Source organism: Protopterus annectens, chromosome 1.part1 (genome assembly GCF_019279795.1).
Source record: "Protopterus annectens isolate FY-2018-M chromosome 1.part1, PAN1.0, whole genome shotgun sequence".
NCBI classification, from domain to species: domain Eukaryota; kingdom Metazoa; phylum Chordata; order Ceratodontiformes; family Protopteridae; genus Protopterus; species Protopterus annectens.
The window spans coordinates 653,822,723-653,838,257 of record NC_056726.1 but is presented as its reverse complement, the minus strand read 5'-3'; positions in this window follow the sequence as shown (position 1 = coordinate 653,838,257).

Sequence of the window (15,535 nt, the reverse complement as noted above, 5' to 3'; positions counted from 1 at the left end):
AATGACCAGGTATAGGATATTGGAGCCCCTGGTGGGACACTGGATTAGTTGATCCAGGGCATTGGAATTTATGAATTCCAAGAACCGTTGGGAAAAGGAGTTGGTACTCGAGTAGTTTTCCCAGTCTTGGGGCATGGTGGTGGATCTGTAGCAAGCTACAATTTGGATTGCACTCTTACCTAGTGTTAGTTGCACCTGGAGAATTTCAGATGCATTGTGTTGGGCAACTAGCCTGGAGGTGTGAATATCATTGTTGAATATGGACACACCTCCACCTTTAGTGTTTTGGTCTTGGTTTTGTGGCCGAAAAGTGTGGTAAGAGTTATAGCCTGGTATTGCAGGGGTGCTCTCTGGAGCCTTGAACCAAGTCTCAGTTACTGCACAGATATCGATGTTCTCCATTTTTAGGAGTGCCTCGAGAGAGTGCATTTTGAGGTTTAGACTTCTAGCATTGAGTAGCATTACCTTCAGATTTTGCATGCTTGTATCCATTACGGTAGCGGCTTTGTCCTTTGAACCTTGCCTAAAAAAGACACTATAGGGGTGGCAAGAGATTTAGCCAGTAACCTGAATCCCAGGGGTGACAGGTAAAGACCATCTCTGTCAAGGCATTGTGGTTTGTCAATCATGTCTTCCCAGGCAGACAGATACTGGATCCCCTTTGAATGACACCAGAAGCTTAGCGAATTGTTGAAGTCAATCATTTTGTCTTTATACTGTGGTATCATTCTGGGCGAAGGCAGGATGCTACTCAGGGCTAGGGTCGTACCTGCCTGGGCCACATGATCCGAGAGCTCTTCCATGTCTCTTTTCATGTAGTCCAGGGAGGTATGTCTCAAGTCATTCACTCTAGCATGGACAATGACAGAGTTGCATTTGTATTTGTTGTGGAGTGACTTGAGTGCATGCGTTATGTGGCGGATCCTGCCACCCGACAGGCAGCTGACTGTAATTTTCTCCTGGTGAGTGGGAAATCAGTGTGCCTGACTATAGAGTCACCTATGACTAAAGTGTTGGGTACATTGTCTTGCCTTAAGGACTGTTGTTGGGTGGCAAACTGGTGTTGTGAGCTATGTGTCACTTTGGTTGTGACTGGTGTTTGTTTGCATTTCAGCTTCAGAGGTCCTTGTTGCTTGGGCAGGTTAATGTTAAGGGCCTCCTCATATGTGGGTTTAGTGTTGCTATGTGTAGGTGTTGATGGTGTGGGTTTTGAAGGGCTATGAGTTGCTTGAGGTGTAGTGCAGGTGTTAACCTTCTCCTCTTGACTGTCTAGCACAATCTTGGCCAGAGAGAGCTTTGCTTCCAGTTTGGCTATGTAAGTGCATCTCTCGCAGGTTGTAGTGTTGGGTGATAGGAGGAGAGGGTTGTCTGTGTACATGAGGCAGTTGCTGCATTGCCCCAGTATGCCCAGATTCACCAGGTGGACAAGAGAAATCATCGGAAGCTGACCCTTGGACATGCCTGTTTAGGTGCTTTTTTTGTAAAGTATAAGAGCTGTTTTCCCTTACCTTTGCAAGGTACTTTGCAGTTATAGGCTGGAGTGGCTATAACTGATGGTCACATCCATTTGTGTGTCGGGTGGGTGAGCGTGTATGTGTCTATGTGTATAATTACTTGGTTCCCCTATCCCACTGTAATTATGATGTAAAGGAAGGACTCAATTGTAAATAGGAGTATTATCATATGAGCCATGTTCTTTGGGTATGAGCCTTAATTTCCTTGTTTTCTTGACTAACAGTGTGTTTATTTTTTGGATATTGGATATGAATAAACGGCACATCATAACGACTACAAATTTAATGTTAATATTTAAACAATGAATGCATTTATCTTGTTTTTTTGCAGGCACATATGTGAGGAATGCACTGTGTTGAGCTACAACAGTTTGTCTGATACTTTAGTCAGATGAGTAATCCTATGAGCTGCTATATACACACACAACCAAATGTGTGCATGGATATGTATGCACACACACCCTTCGTCACTTCAGCTGTCTAATTTTCATTTGTTTTGTTTCTTATAATTTTTTTTTTTTTTTTTAGTTTATCACTCCTTTTGGAAGGATCTTTTTCTGACTTTGGTGACACCTTGTCCTTATCTGGAGACACACAAGGAGTTAATTACTTGTTCAGCACTTCAGTTTATTTGGACTTTGTTTTTAGTACTCTTTCTGTCTATTATTTTAGTTATGGATTGCAAAAAAATGACTTGTGTTACACCAGGCTAGCTTTTAGTTGTAGGCTAGGCTCATTACTTTGTATGAGGTTGTCAGTCATGATTTATGATCCTTTGTGCTTTCTAAGTGTATATTTGTTTTCCATGTGTTAAAACTGTTATTGAAAAATTGATCTAATGAAGTCCAGTTAGTAGACAAAAGTACTTACCGTGAATTAAAGCTGAGTTATTCCGGAGAATAAGCCTGTCTTGAGTTTGTTTCTTCAGTACCTTCATAGTCATTCCAAAGACATGCATCTGGAGCATTTCTCCCCGGGCCTCCGCTGAAAACAGGCTCTGTGGAACCTAGTCGGACATTCCCGGTCAACAAATGTTAAATAAAATAAAATAAAATAAAGTAGAGGAATTAACATCTGAAGATTTGTACTGTTTATTACTGTTGCTTGATATTATAACACTTAAATGTTTTTATTTTTCATTTTTCACAAATAACAAGGAAGTTAAGTCAGCCTTCTACTTTAACACTGTGGATAAGTATCTCTTTGCATCTCTGTTGCGGTTTTTGGATCTGATTTCCCTCAGACTTCATTTGTATACTGTGTGACTCCTGGGCTGACCTTGAAAAGAGATAATTTATTTTATTTTATTTATTTATTTATTTTATTTAACATTTGTTAACTGGGAAAGTCCGACTTGGAACGAAGCCAGTTTTCAGTGGAGGCCCGGGGAGAAAAGCTATACATAACTGCATCCAGTGTGCTGTCCCAAGCTGTTAGAAAATGCATTACTCATTTGTCTTTTGAATTCATGTATCCTTCACATAGCCAGCAATTAGTGTTTCACTGTGTGCTGTTTGATTATGCATCCCAGCACATCTCATAGTTTAATGGATTGCCAGATGCATTTCCAATAAATGTGAGGTTCAAAGGAAAAGAAGTATCCTGTTGGTCATGCCAAGTCTGTTTTAAATGTGAGACTGTTTTGTTTTGTTTAACAAATGGCTGTCACTGTTAGGGCTATAAAATTTGAAATAAAAGTTTTAAATTAAATCCAAATATATGTAATCATTGTAAAAATAAAGAAAGGAATAGTAGAGACAACCAATTAAACGAACACTGGTGGGGGAGAGGGGGCACTGGTCCTTTATCCTGCCTAGGGTCTCATTTGACCATGATCTAAGTCTGGGTGGAAACACACACAATGTTATTTTAACACTGAAGTTGCTACAGCTAGAAGAAAAAGTGATTAGTAACATGCTATGAAAAAATATCGTTTTCTTCTTTGAGAGGTTACAACTCCAATATAGGTATTAGGTATCACTCCCCTTTAAAGGGAGCTAGTGATTGCCACCTTGAGCATCTATTTATGAGTGATTGTACAACATGTAATAGTCTTGACGAAGTGACTATAGGCCACTGACACTACAACAGTATTCTGTCAGTATATCTTTGCTCTTTATTTTTTGCCATCTGTACAAGTTTTCCTTCTTTAACATCCACATGTTCTACCACTGTATCAGGCATAGACGGCTTTACTTTAACTCCTTATCCATAGGACATTGCCCCAGGCATGAAGCACCCCCTTCCATGATATGCTGTAGTATTAATACAAGAATATGACTCCAAATGTTGGATGCAGCACTAGAAATCACCTGAATTAAGTCACTGACATAATATGTCCATCTTAGTCTCTTAATACAGCTCAAATCACTGAACTTTTTAAAGACTTCATTTCTTTCAACATTTAATCCACAGCCATTTTATGATGGGCAGATTACGAGACTGATGGAAACCTCATGACCAACAAATGCAATTCCTATTTTTATTCATAGATAAAGGCTGTACATGGTTTCCAGGATACAATATCCTGTAAAATGACGTACCAGCTTCTGGCCAGGTGAAGGAAATTATAGAGAAAGGGATCTTCCTGTTTGCTGATCTTCTGCATATTACTTTTTCCTTCATTAATAAAAACTGTATTTTTTATTCATTGGGTTTGTTTAGTTGGTGTTTTTAAAGGATTTTTACAGTGGGATTTTGGAAAAGATGTAGTGAATCAGGACGCAAAACACAAGCACTAGACATAAACAGAGTAGTGGTGACTGAGATAGGAAATTCAAGAAACACTACTCCATGGGGTCATGAAGTCAGATTCATATCAACCCACAGACAATTGGCAGATTAGCCCAGACTACCAGTGGTACCAGCCAATGCAGTGTTTCTGTTTCTTAATTATCTTTTTATACTTTTCAAGTTTTACATTTCAGCAGTTGGCAACATACATTGCAGATGACATACACCAGAGACTGTCTGATACTACAAAGAGCTGTGGAAATGACTGTTTTCAGCTATACATACCTTCAAAATGTATTAATTTAGTCACCTACAGATTCACAGAATGAAGGATTAGACAGATGTTAAGGTATAAAATAAAGCTTAGACTGGAAGAGCAACTGAAAAATACCAATGCTACTTTTAAGTTCGTTTTACTGGACATTTCTAACTAATGACACAGTCCTGTTGCAAGTTAGGAAACCAACAATGTTCTACTGTTCTGTTTTACTGCACATATTTATTTAATAGTTTCTTTCAGCTTCTGGAATGGCTTTAGGTTGATAGCGCTACAGTTCTCTTACAGACAGCAAGCCTAGCAACAGTGAACCTAATCTGTGTTACTCTGCTTCTGCAGATGCTGTTACTAATGTCCTGCTCCTTTTCTTACACAGCCGTTATTTTAGGTCAGTGTGCCCTTTCACTTCCTGCCTGGTGTCATTGATGACAACAGACTGTCCTTTTTCACACCAGAGTTTGAGTTTAAATTATATTGCTAGCCTGCATAAGGACTACCCATGGCTGAATATGTATAAATAAAGTGTCGTACCACCTATAGTTCCACAGCAGGCACACAGACTATTTCAGATCTGTTCATTCACAACCTTCCTTTAGCACTATTTTCAGCACTTATTAATTTTTGTGTTTGCTCTATTTTATGCATTTCTCTGTATTCATTTTAGTAGTATCTACCACCTCAGCTTGCCTGTTTGTGCCCCTACTATTTTCCGCTCCCTATCTGCTCATTATAGCAAGCTCATGGTCAACCCTTCTACCTTCGAGCACAATAATTGCTCTATCTTTTTACTTTAATCATAGTGACTGATATTGTGTAAGGAAAAGTAATCTGATTTTAGACAAAAGTTAACCTGGAACATTTTTTTTCTTTGTCCAAACATGCCACTGCTCTGATTATTAAGGCTATAGGAGTGTGCCTGAATGAGCTGCTATTAAAAGCAAATTTAATTGGTAAGGACAGGTTGCTTGGATCTCACTGATGCATTTTTCATAAGACATACTGTAGGCCAGACTGAGTTCTGTACTAGATATAACCTCTAAGAATAAAGGGTATTTACGTATTATCGCAACCAGATTTCTGCGGTTGAGATAATATGCATGATGGCCTGAAAACGAGTGTGGGAAATAGCGTAAGCTGTTATTTAACGTCTTTACTGATGAAAAAAAAAGTCTGGCTTACATTCAGGAAGAGAAACAAATGTTTTAGTGTTCTTCCTCTTTTGCGTACACATGCTTCAATTGGCAGGGCTGCTGCCTTACTGAAGAAAGGATTACTTTAACTGTGAGGAAGCAATGCTGACAATAAAAACAGAGACCCATGAAAATGCTTTCATTAAACTGTTTATTTGTCAGTGTTTTTAAACACGCCAGAAAAGACACATTTGTAACAGAAACTTGCAGGAATTAAGGGCTTGCAAGAGTGATGGGGAATGATGTTGACAGGTGATTCTGGGATAGTTTTTCATGGCAAAGGTTGCCAGGTGTGGTTTGTTTTGGTGTTGTGATGGCATATTCAGACAAACTCTGGATGTACTTCAGGAATTTCTGCATCTTTATGGCTGGAAATCTGTGCATGGCTCATTCACTGTTTTTCCTCTTGGTATGAGGGGGAAGTTATCTGTGATTGCACTCAGAAGGCCTTGCAGTGTTTTTGCTGGGGAATTTGCATCACACAGAGGTGAAGTTGCAAAAAACAGCATGACATGCTGGTGGTAAAGGCACACATAAACAGCAACATTAATTTGTTACGTTTTTATTGATAAACCTGCATAAAGAAACCTTGACTGTGAAAAAAAAACAGTTTGTATGACATTGTCACTACATTGAGGGTCACATTTAAACATCGGGAAGCAACTGGTATTATCGCGAAAATCTGGTTGCGATAATACGTAAGTACCGAATAAAGTACTACTGCAGGAACTGTGATAGAACTTCTGAGGATATCAAATCAATACTGTGAAATGCAAAAGAAACAGACATAATATCTGCAGGGAGGTGATGTCTATATATCCCACTATGTAGGTCACACATATACTGTTAACATCCAGATATACAATTTATAGTTAATCTACACTGATGAGAACAATTTTTGCTCATTACCACAGACTTCTTAACTCTCACATCAAGCTATTCTTCCTCCTACCCACTTATTTATTTATTTGACATTTGTTGACCGGGATACTTTGACTGGGTCAAAGCCCTTTTTCAGCAGAGGTCTGGGGAGAAAAGCTCCAAAGTACAGATAATAACAAAATCAGAATTACAGTACATGTGCAATACAATGAGAAATATAAGGCTCCAAAGTACAAACTATAACAGATCAAGCATACAGTAAGTGTTTAATACAATGATATTGTAAGCAGAAGTATTTACAAAAGTGAAGGCAAGAGAGATTTACTCACAGTAAGTGTTTGAAGCAGATAGTAATATAAGTGACATATACTAGAGGGATAGTAGATAGTTCTATGAGAGTAACAAGCTTGAGGGATAGCATACATTGTGCTGATCAGTCAGAAAGAAAGGTGAAGAACAGGAGGAGGAGTAGGTTTTAAGACTGTACTGTGGAGGTCAAGAATTGATGTGTGATGTAAGATTAAAGGAAAGTACAGCAAAAGTCCAGAGATGATAAAAGATGTAGGCTGGAGAGAGACAGGAATTTGTCTCCTTCTCAGAAGGAGGTAGATAAGAGAAAGCTAGCATAAGATAACAAGGCAATAAGTGGGTATTTGGAGGAAAATAAGGAGTTAAGAGTTGGTATGGAGTAAAAGGAATGTGATGGGTATACAGAAGAAGAAGACAAAGACAGGGAAGAAGAGAAGTCAGCCAGAGTAGGACAAGATTCAGGGTGGGAAATTACAGGGACATATCCTGAGGTTGATTAGGTATTGTTTGAGTGAGTTATTGAATTTATAGGTCTGGGGTATGCTTCTCAGGGTCAAGGCAAGCTTGTTCCATTGGATGGTAGGAGAGTAGCTGTAAAGACTCTGTACTGCAGATTTGTTAGGTTTGTGTATTTGCAGCAGGTGTTGGTCAAAGCTCCTGAGAGGACTGGCAGGGGTACAGAGTGAGACAAGTGAGGAGATGCATGGACAGTCAGAGGGTTTATTGATGATGGAGTGGGTTATGAGAAGTTGGGATAGTTTGAGGTGGTTTGGAAACTCAAGCCAGTTAAGTGACAGTGGTGATATTTGGAGGGCAAGTTAGCAGCAAATCTGGCCACTTTGTTATAGGTAGATTCAAGTTTGGAGAGAAGAGTAGACTGAAGGTTAGTAAAGATTTGTGAGCTATAGAAGAGGTTGGGAAGGAGGTGAGCACTGGTAAGTGTTATTCTAGAGTCGGGGTGAGGAAACTTTTGTTTCTGTAAAGGAGGCCAAACTTTTGATGCGTTTTCTTAACCCATTGATGAATGTGAAGGTCAAATTTCAACTGGTCATCAATGATTACTCCGAGGAGCTTAGTTTGGGTTTCAGAAGAGGTTGTGGTGTTGTTGCGTGAAGAGATGTTGAAAGAGGTTTTAAGGTGGTAGAGGGGTTTTTGGAGGAAGAGTAGGAGTTTTGTTTTTTGGGGGGGGTTGAGTATGAGTTGTTTTTTTTTGTACGCCAGGTTTCTGTGAGGTTGAATGATGATTGCGTGAGAATTAAAAGTTTGGTGGGGTTATCAGCTATGGTTATAATGGTGGAGTCATCAGCGTACTGTATGAGGGATGAGTGGGGACAGGATTTGTGGAGTTCGTTGATAAAAATATTAAAAAGGAGGGGTTCAATAATGGAGCTTTGTTGGGACACCTGTTTTGATTGGGAGAAAGGGGGAGAGAGCAGAGGGCCATTTGACAGATTGGTGCTGGTCTGAAAGGTAGCTGTTAAACCAGGCTATAGTAGCTGTGGAAAGGTTAAGTTGAGAGAGTTTGGAGAGGAGGATAGGATGTGAGATAGTATCAAAAGCTTTAGGCAGATCTAGAAATAGGCAAGACATGGGTTTATTATTATCTCTGGCTAGAGAAATAGTGGTGGTAAAGGAGATGAGAGCAGTGGAGGTGCTGTGGTGTGGGTGAAAGCCATGCTGGGTGGAGGTAATCAGGTTACCTTGTATGAGGTGGGCCAAGATTTGTTTGTGAACACAGTGTTCTAGTAATTTGGAGTGGGGGAAATGCATAGCAATAGGTCGAAAGTTTGAATGTTCTGAGGAATTGCCACCTTTGTGAATGGATATTGTATAGAATTTTTTTCCAAAGAATAGGGACAGTTGATTCGGAGATAGAGCATTTAATTACTTAGTTTATATACCCATTTGCTTCACCCTCCCTCTCACCATTGAGATTATTTTTTTTTCCAAACAGAATACTGGTGTTACCTATAGCAAAACTGGCTTACATGCTGTCACAATGTAATTAGGTAACATTCATCTAATCCATTCTCATGCTGCAGACTACAGATTACATACTTATAATTTTCTTAAGTTTTCATTACTGTCATCCCCAGACACACATTAACTTAAATACTGATGCTGTCATACTTTCTACCACCCTTAATTATTCAAGTGACCAGGAGAAGCCAGTGACTTCAAATGCAGATGGGACTGCAGGGAACAAGTGAAAGGATGGGACTAACTGGAATGGAATGGGACATATCAGAACAGAATCGACTATGAGCATAGTCACAGTTTTAAGTACACTGTACTTTGGTTGTATTTTTAGGTATAGAGTCAACAGAACAGCTGCTCGCAGAATTTCTTTGTGCCAAGTCACAATTCTAAGTAATGCTTTCCCCCTTTTCTGTTTTCTTTTCTGTACTAACCAGATATATGTTCCTCCTTTTCTCTCTTTTAACCGTACTGACATTTCAAAAACTAGAAACATCATCTTCAGGGACAAATAAACCGTAATTTTACTTCTTACATTATAAAAACACAATATATTAAATCTTATGCATTAGATATTCACTCTCAGAAAAAAAATTGCACATTTGTTATGGTCTGAAGTTAAAGACATTTTGTGTTAAGAAGGCCATGATGCTATAATAAATGTAGCAACAAAATCATAAACGGTCTTCTGCTTTACTGTCTCTTTCCCTCAGATTTCCCAGTGTGCTGCATTATACTGTGCTTACGCATGTACAACCTTATACTCTGCTGGGATTCATTAATGCCTTCAATAAGTGCACACTGTTCTGAATGAACAGACGACACAAGCATAACTCACACTTTCTTCCTCCTAATTTTAGTTTCCTACTGTTTTTCTTGCAGCTTTAAATATCAAGGGGGATTCATAAAGATTGCCACAAAGTGCAGACTGCATGCATACTTGCTGTAATCTCTGAGTGACAAGAAAGCACAAAAAATGTGGTAGGTGTTTCCTGAATACAAATCACATACTCTTAGTGCAGGTGTTAATGAATCGGGCCTTCTGTCTTTTTATTAAACATCTTTAATACATAATAAAGCCACACATTCCAGGAAACAGCCCAAAATGAAACTTTGGTAAGTTCAGTAATATATATATATATATATATATATATATATATATATATATATATATATATATATATATATATATATATATATTATATATTCAACATCTAAGCATGTAACATTCCTTACTACCACATCGCTATACAATCTCTAAATGTTTTTGTTGTATCTGTATAGTAGCACTCCTAGTCCTTTCATATACCATTGCATATTGTCTTATTTATATATTTTTAATCTTTCCTGCTCCTTTTTGCTTTAACAAACATGCTTAATAGCAGTGAATATAAAGGAAATCATCACTCAGTTCTAAAAGAAGCAAATTTATCACCATCAACAGCACAGACATGCACATGGTGTAACAAAAATAGAGGCACAGAGGCAATAGGCACTAGCCTATTACCTGAATTAATATTGCATTCTAACATGCTTTGTCAAAGTTGCAGTCAGTCAAATATTAAGCTTAAATCTCACTGAGGTAACAGCAGAAAGTAGATAAGGAACCTACTATTCATTTTCAGTTTGCTCTGTTTGTTTATTTGTTTATTTAATATTACTAATTGTTCATGAACAGCATCACATAATATTACAGCTGTTGGTGCTCCAGCTGCTCAAATTCCCCTAATTCGCAGCTGGGGACTCAAACAGCTGTGACACCAACCTCCATGCTGACCGAACAAGTGCTCACATTCGGACCTGAATTCAGACATAGAGCTGCTGCAATGGTCAAATGCAATCAAGGTCTCACCAGAGACAGGTAAGTGGAGAAGGAAAACTGGGAGGGTGACCTTAGGTTTAGGGAGGGGAGTGAGGATTTTAGGTTTAGGGAGCAATCAGGAGTTAGTGGAAGGTTAGGGTTATTAGGGAAGGGGAATATTAGATTTAGGGAGTAATTGGTAGTTAACAGAAGGTTAAGGTTAGGGAAGTGAGGGGGATTTTAGCTTACGGAAATAAGCAGACTGGAATGTGGATTAGGATAAGGGAGGGAAGGGGATTTTAGCTTTACAGACTGACCAGGAGTTTAGGTTTAGGGAATGGATGAGAAATTTTAGGGTTAGGGTCTAAATTTTAGAAGGGATAATTAGCGTTGGATAACTGTATAGGAATCGAGTCACTGGGGGTCAGGACACTTGCCAATATGAGCAAGTGGAGGCAGGGAAGTGTGTTGCAAGCTAATGGCATATGGACACTTGTAGAAGACCCATTCAAATAATCTGCATTTTCTATTTTTGGATTTGATTCCTACAATTTCTATTTAACTACACACTCAGTAAGTCATTTAACCAAAAACAAAGACAGTACATTTATCTAAGTAAACATACCATAGCAGTAAATGTTCAAACAGATCATTGTTGATGGGTTATATCCTGCCAAGGCTATGACAGCTGGCCAACATCCAGTGCTTCAGGGTGCTTTTCACATGCCATAACCACAGAAAAGCTTGTGGAGAACCATGTAAAGACAGTGATCAGGGCTTTCTAACCTCACAGGAGGAGGACTAGAGCCCTGTCTTTTTGATATATGGTAGGAGGTAAGTTAAAAAAATATATCCACACCCTGGTACAAAGCATAAAAGAAAAAGGGAAACTGAAGAAGGGTGTTCCAGCTGCAACAGTGATCTGTTCAAACAGCTACTGTAATGGTGTTAAATTACACAACTGTACTATGTTCATCATTAGATCACAGGATTTCTGTGATACACCCACACCTGAAACGTATTCACTAGACTGCCTGGATGACTGCCTATGCCGTATGGGTAGATTACCAGAGTGTAGAAAGAAAGTGATGCATAAGAGGTTTCAGACTCCAGGAGCCCCTGGAGAATAGTCCCAGCAAAACCTGTTTTGGATCTAGAAAAAGAATCTTAATGTGTAATGTGTTGCAAAACTATGCATAAGGGACTAGGTTGCTGCCTCTAGAATGCTTCTAGAGTTCCCCCCATTTCCAAAAAGGCACAAACTAAGCCAAAGCCCTGGTAGAATGGACCCTGACCTTACCTGGAAGTGACCTGTCATGCTAAGAATAGCAGACAGCAATAGAATGAGACACACATTTGGAAGTTATCTTAGTTTAATACCGATTGTCTCTTTCTTACTCCTTTCTTTCTCTTGAATTAGAAGGAAAGTTTCTGTTAAACTTTGGAAAGAAGAATTGAAAAGCCTGTATTACCTCCTAAATTAACTTTCCCCTTTCATCAACTCTTTTAAGGACTTCTGCCAAAGAAGGGAGAAACAATGCCTTTCTATCTAAGGGAGAATTTAAAATATCAGTCCTGACATAATCTGGTAAGTTTTATGAACGTAACCAAGCAAACCTTCTCATTACTGATCCATTAGCAGCTGCTCTGGATACAGCATCCACAGAATCATAAGAACACTTCAAAGAGTAGTTATCTGAGAAACACAAGCAATTAAATAATTCAGAGATGTTTTAATCTCTGAAGAAGGGAGTTTAGGAGCAAACTTTCTCATATTTTCAAAATAAGCGAGCAGGTACTTTGCCATATAAGTCTGACCATTCAGAATTTTGAAGGCTACAGTAATACAGGAATATAAAAGTGTTGATGAAAGGAGAAAGTTAATTTAGGAGGTTATACAGGCTTTTCAATTCTTCTTTCCAAAGTTTAACAGAAACTCTCCTTCCAATTCAGGAGAAAGAAAGGAGTAAGAAAGAGACAATCAGTATCAAACCAAGACAACCTTCTTCCCAAATCTATAAAAGCTTTTCCATCCTTGTCAGAATGGATAGGATTAGCATTCACAAGGTATTTCTCAACAGAAGATATTGCCAAATAAATAACTGCAAAGTCTGATTTGGAATAAAAAAACAGATATGTGTGAGTCTAAGGGACCTTATACTAGCTATCAAACTTAGGGGCAAGGGGTTAACTGTCAGTATTCGGCAGGCTGTCAAGAAAATATCCTCTAAAGCTGATAGCATAGGAGGTACAGCTGCAGGGTGATTCTAATCCAGGGGGATCTGAAGAAAAATTCCCTTCAGAATCAGATTTCTCTCCCTGTGGTGTAGAAACTGGAGAATTATCATCCCAATCAAATTACTGCACTTCTGACTGGGAATCGGACTCATCAAAACTTAAAAGAATTAAAGGTTTGAAATAATCCCATAGCAAAAAACATCCATTCTTCCCTGTTCATCCTCTATGGAAGGGGAGAGGAAATATGCCTAACATTCTGTTTTATTTTTCTGTGAGTCTTAATAAAACCAACACAATTAACAACTTGTTGGTACCCGTTTCATTCTGGAAAATGAGATGAAAAGTTTGATTATGCAACCTTTGGTTCTAAAGACGTATGTCAAGTATCCCTTTTTGAATCCATCTACAGCTTCTCCCCTGGATTATGAGTTTGGTAGTAAAAGGGTGGTAATGGAATCTGCTGATTCTTTTAAACATCATTTCTGGTGTAAATGCCACTCTGCCCTTCTAAAGACTGTTTAAGTGGGAGAACACGTCACAGCTTGCAAGCTGGAACACAGTCCTGGCTCAGGTGATCAACAGTAAATGAAGTGGCATTCAGATAAGTAATTTCAAAGGGACTAAGAATACATGTTAAATAAAGCTTTGTTTGACTATTTCAAAACATACTTATGTCCCCCAAAGGATGAAGATTCTTTCTTTGAGGCTTCAGATGCACAATAGCGTTAAGAGCTTCTCCATGTGCCAACACAAAAGATGACTTCCAATAGACCAGACAGAAAATGCCCTGGCTGATGCCCAGATGATCTGGAATTAATTATTGACCTGTACACTGGCGAGGGAAAGTGGAAGTGAGTGACTAAACCTGATTCACCCATCCTTGGGGGGGATGATTTGTTCACCTACTGGACAGAATGGTATACTGCATCATGCAGAACATTTTTATTTTATTTTATTTATTTATTTATTAACATTTGTTGACCAGATTAGTAGTCTAATCCTAAAGCACCCATTCAGCCAGAGCTCAGAGTTACAAATTATCATTAAACATGAGTATTAATATAAAACAAGTAGCTTAAATAATAAACAAGTACAAAAACAGAGTACAATAATAATGTAGTCAGGACATTGTTCCATACATCAGAAAATGTGTTGGGGAACACAGTGTAGAGTATTGATGTATACCTAGACACTTTGATATGCCTTGGAGTGGTGTGCCATGTGATATATGAATGAGGCAGGGATATGTGCATGGCCCTACTAAGCCTCATGTGTCAGGTAGTCTCCATTATGTGTAGACATATGCTCACACAAAGAAGTGAGTGTAGGGCTTTCATACCCATATGTGCATATCTCAGCCACCAGGAAGAGCTTACGGCCATAGAAGAAAAAATATCCTGATGGCTGCCAGACAGGACTCGATATAGGCATAAACCAAACAAGTTAAACTTAGAGCTCCACAATCTGAAAAGGCTTCTCAAAATTTCACAATTACAGTTTTGTTACTTTATATACAAAAGCCTCCATAAACAAATTTTCTATTTAATAAGTGTCTTGAAATTGAGCAATTAAAGGTCTATTTTTAAAGTTCTTATTTATTTATTTATTTATTTTATATTTGTTGGCCAGGTTTGTCTGACTGGGCTACAAATGCCCATTTTCAGCGGAGGCCTGAGGAGAAAATCTCCAATAAAAAAACAGAAATTTTACATATTGAATACATATAGAAATACATTCATCAGTACCACAGATTACTGCATATCAGTACCACACATTATTGCATTACAGTGTCATACATTAAACTGTGGCAAGTGAAATACATAGAAATACATTCATCAGAGGGATACATTCATAATTACATATTATATACATAATAGTGCAATAGTTACATAGCTGAAATATTTTACTAGTTATATTACATAGCTGAAATATTTTACTAGTTATGTTTGTACAGTGATGTACCAAGAGAAGAAGATAAAGCAGTAAGTTTGTTTATTGAAGGGAAGGAAGAGAGAAGGGAAGTAGAAGGTTATAGGGGAGTATTTATGGGGGATAATTACATTGGCAAGTCCATTTTTCATAAAGGTATTTTTTGCAGCGGTTTTTGAATTGATTTGGATGTTCAAGGGATCTTATCTCTAGTGGTAGGCTATTCCAGGCCTTGGAAGGGTTAAAGCTATAGACTAAGTGACCCATTTTGGTCCTTGGTTTGTAGACTTTTAGTAGGCCTTGTTCAGAACTGCGGAGTAATCTAGTGGGAAGATAATGAGAGATTAGAGATGAGATAGTTGGACAGAAAGAGGGTTTGTAGAGAATGGAATGAATAATCTGAAACTGATTATACCAAAGCAGGTTAGGTAATTCTAGCCAATTTAGTTATTTTTGTGAGAGACAGTGATGGGACTTGTAAGAATTTTGGGCAGCAAATCTGGCAATCCTGTTATAAGTTGTTTCTAACTTGTTTAGTAGTCCAGTGTTGAGGCTGGTGAGAATTTGGGACCTATAAAGTAAAGTGGGTAAGAGTTAGGCATTTGGAAGGGTTAGATTTGCTGTTTTGATAAGATATTTTTTGTTTCTATAGAGGAGATCTAGCTTGAGATGTGTTTTTCAGATA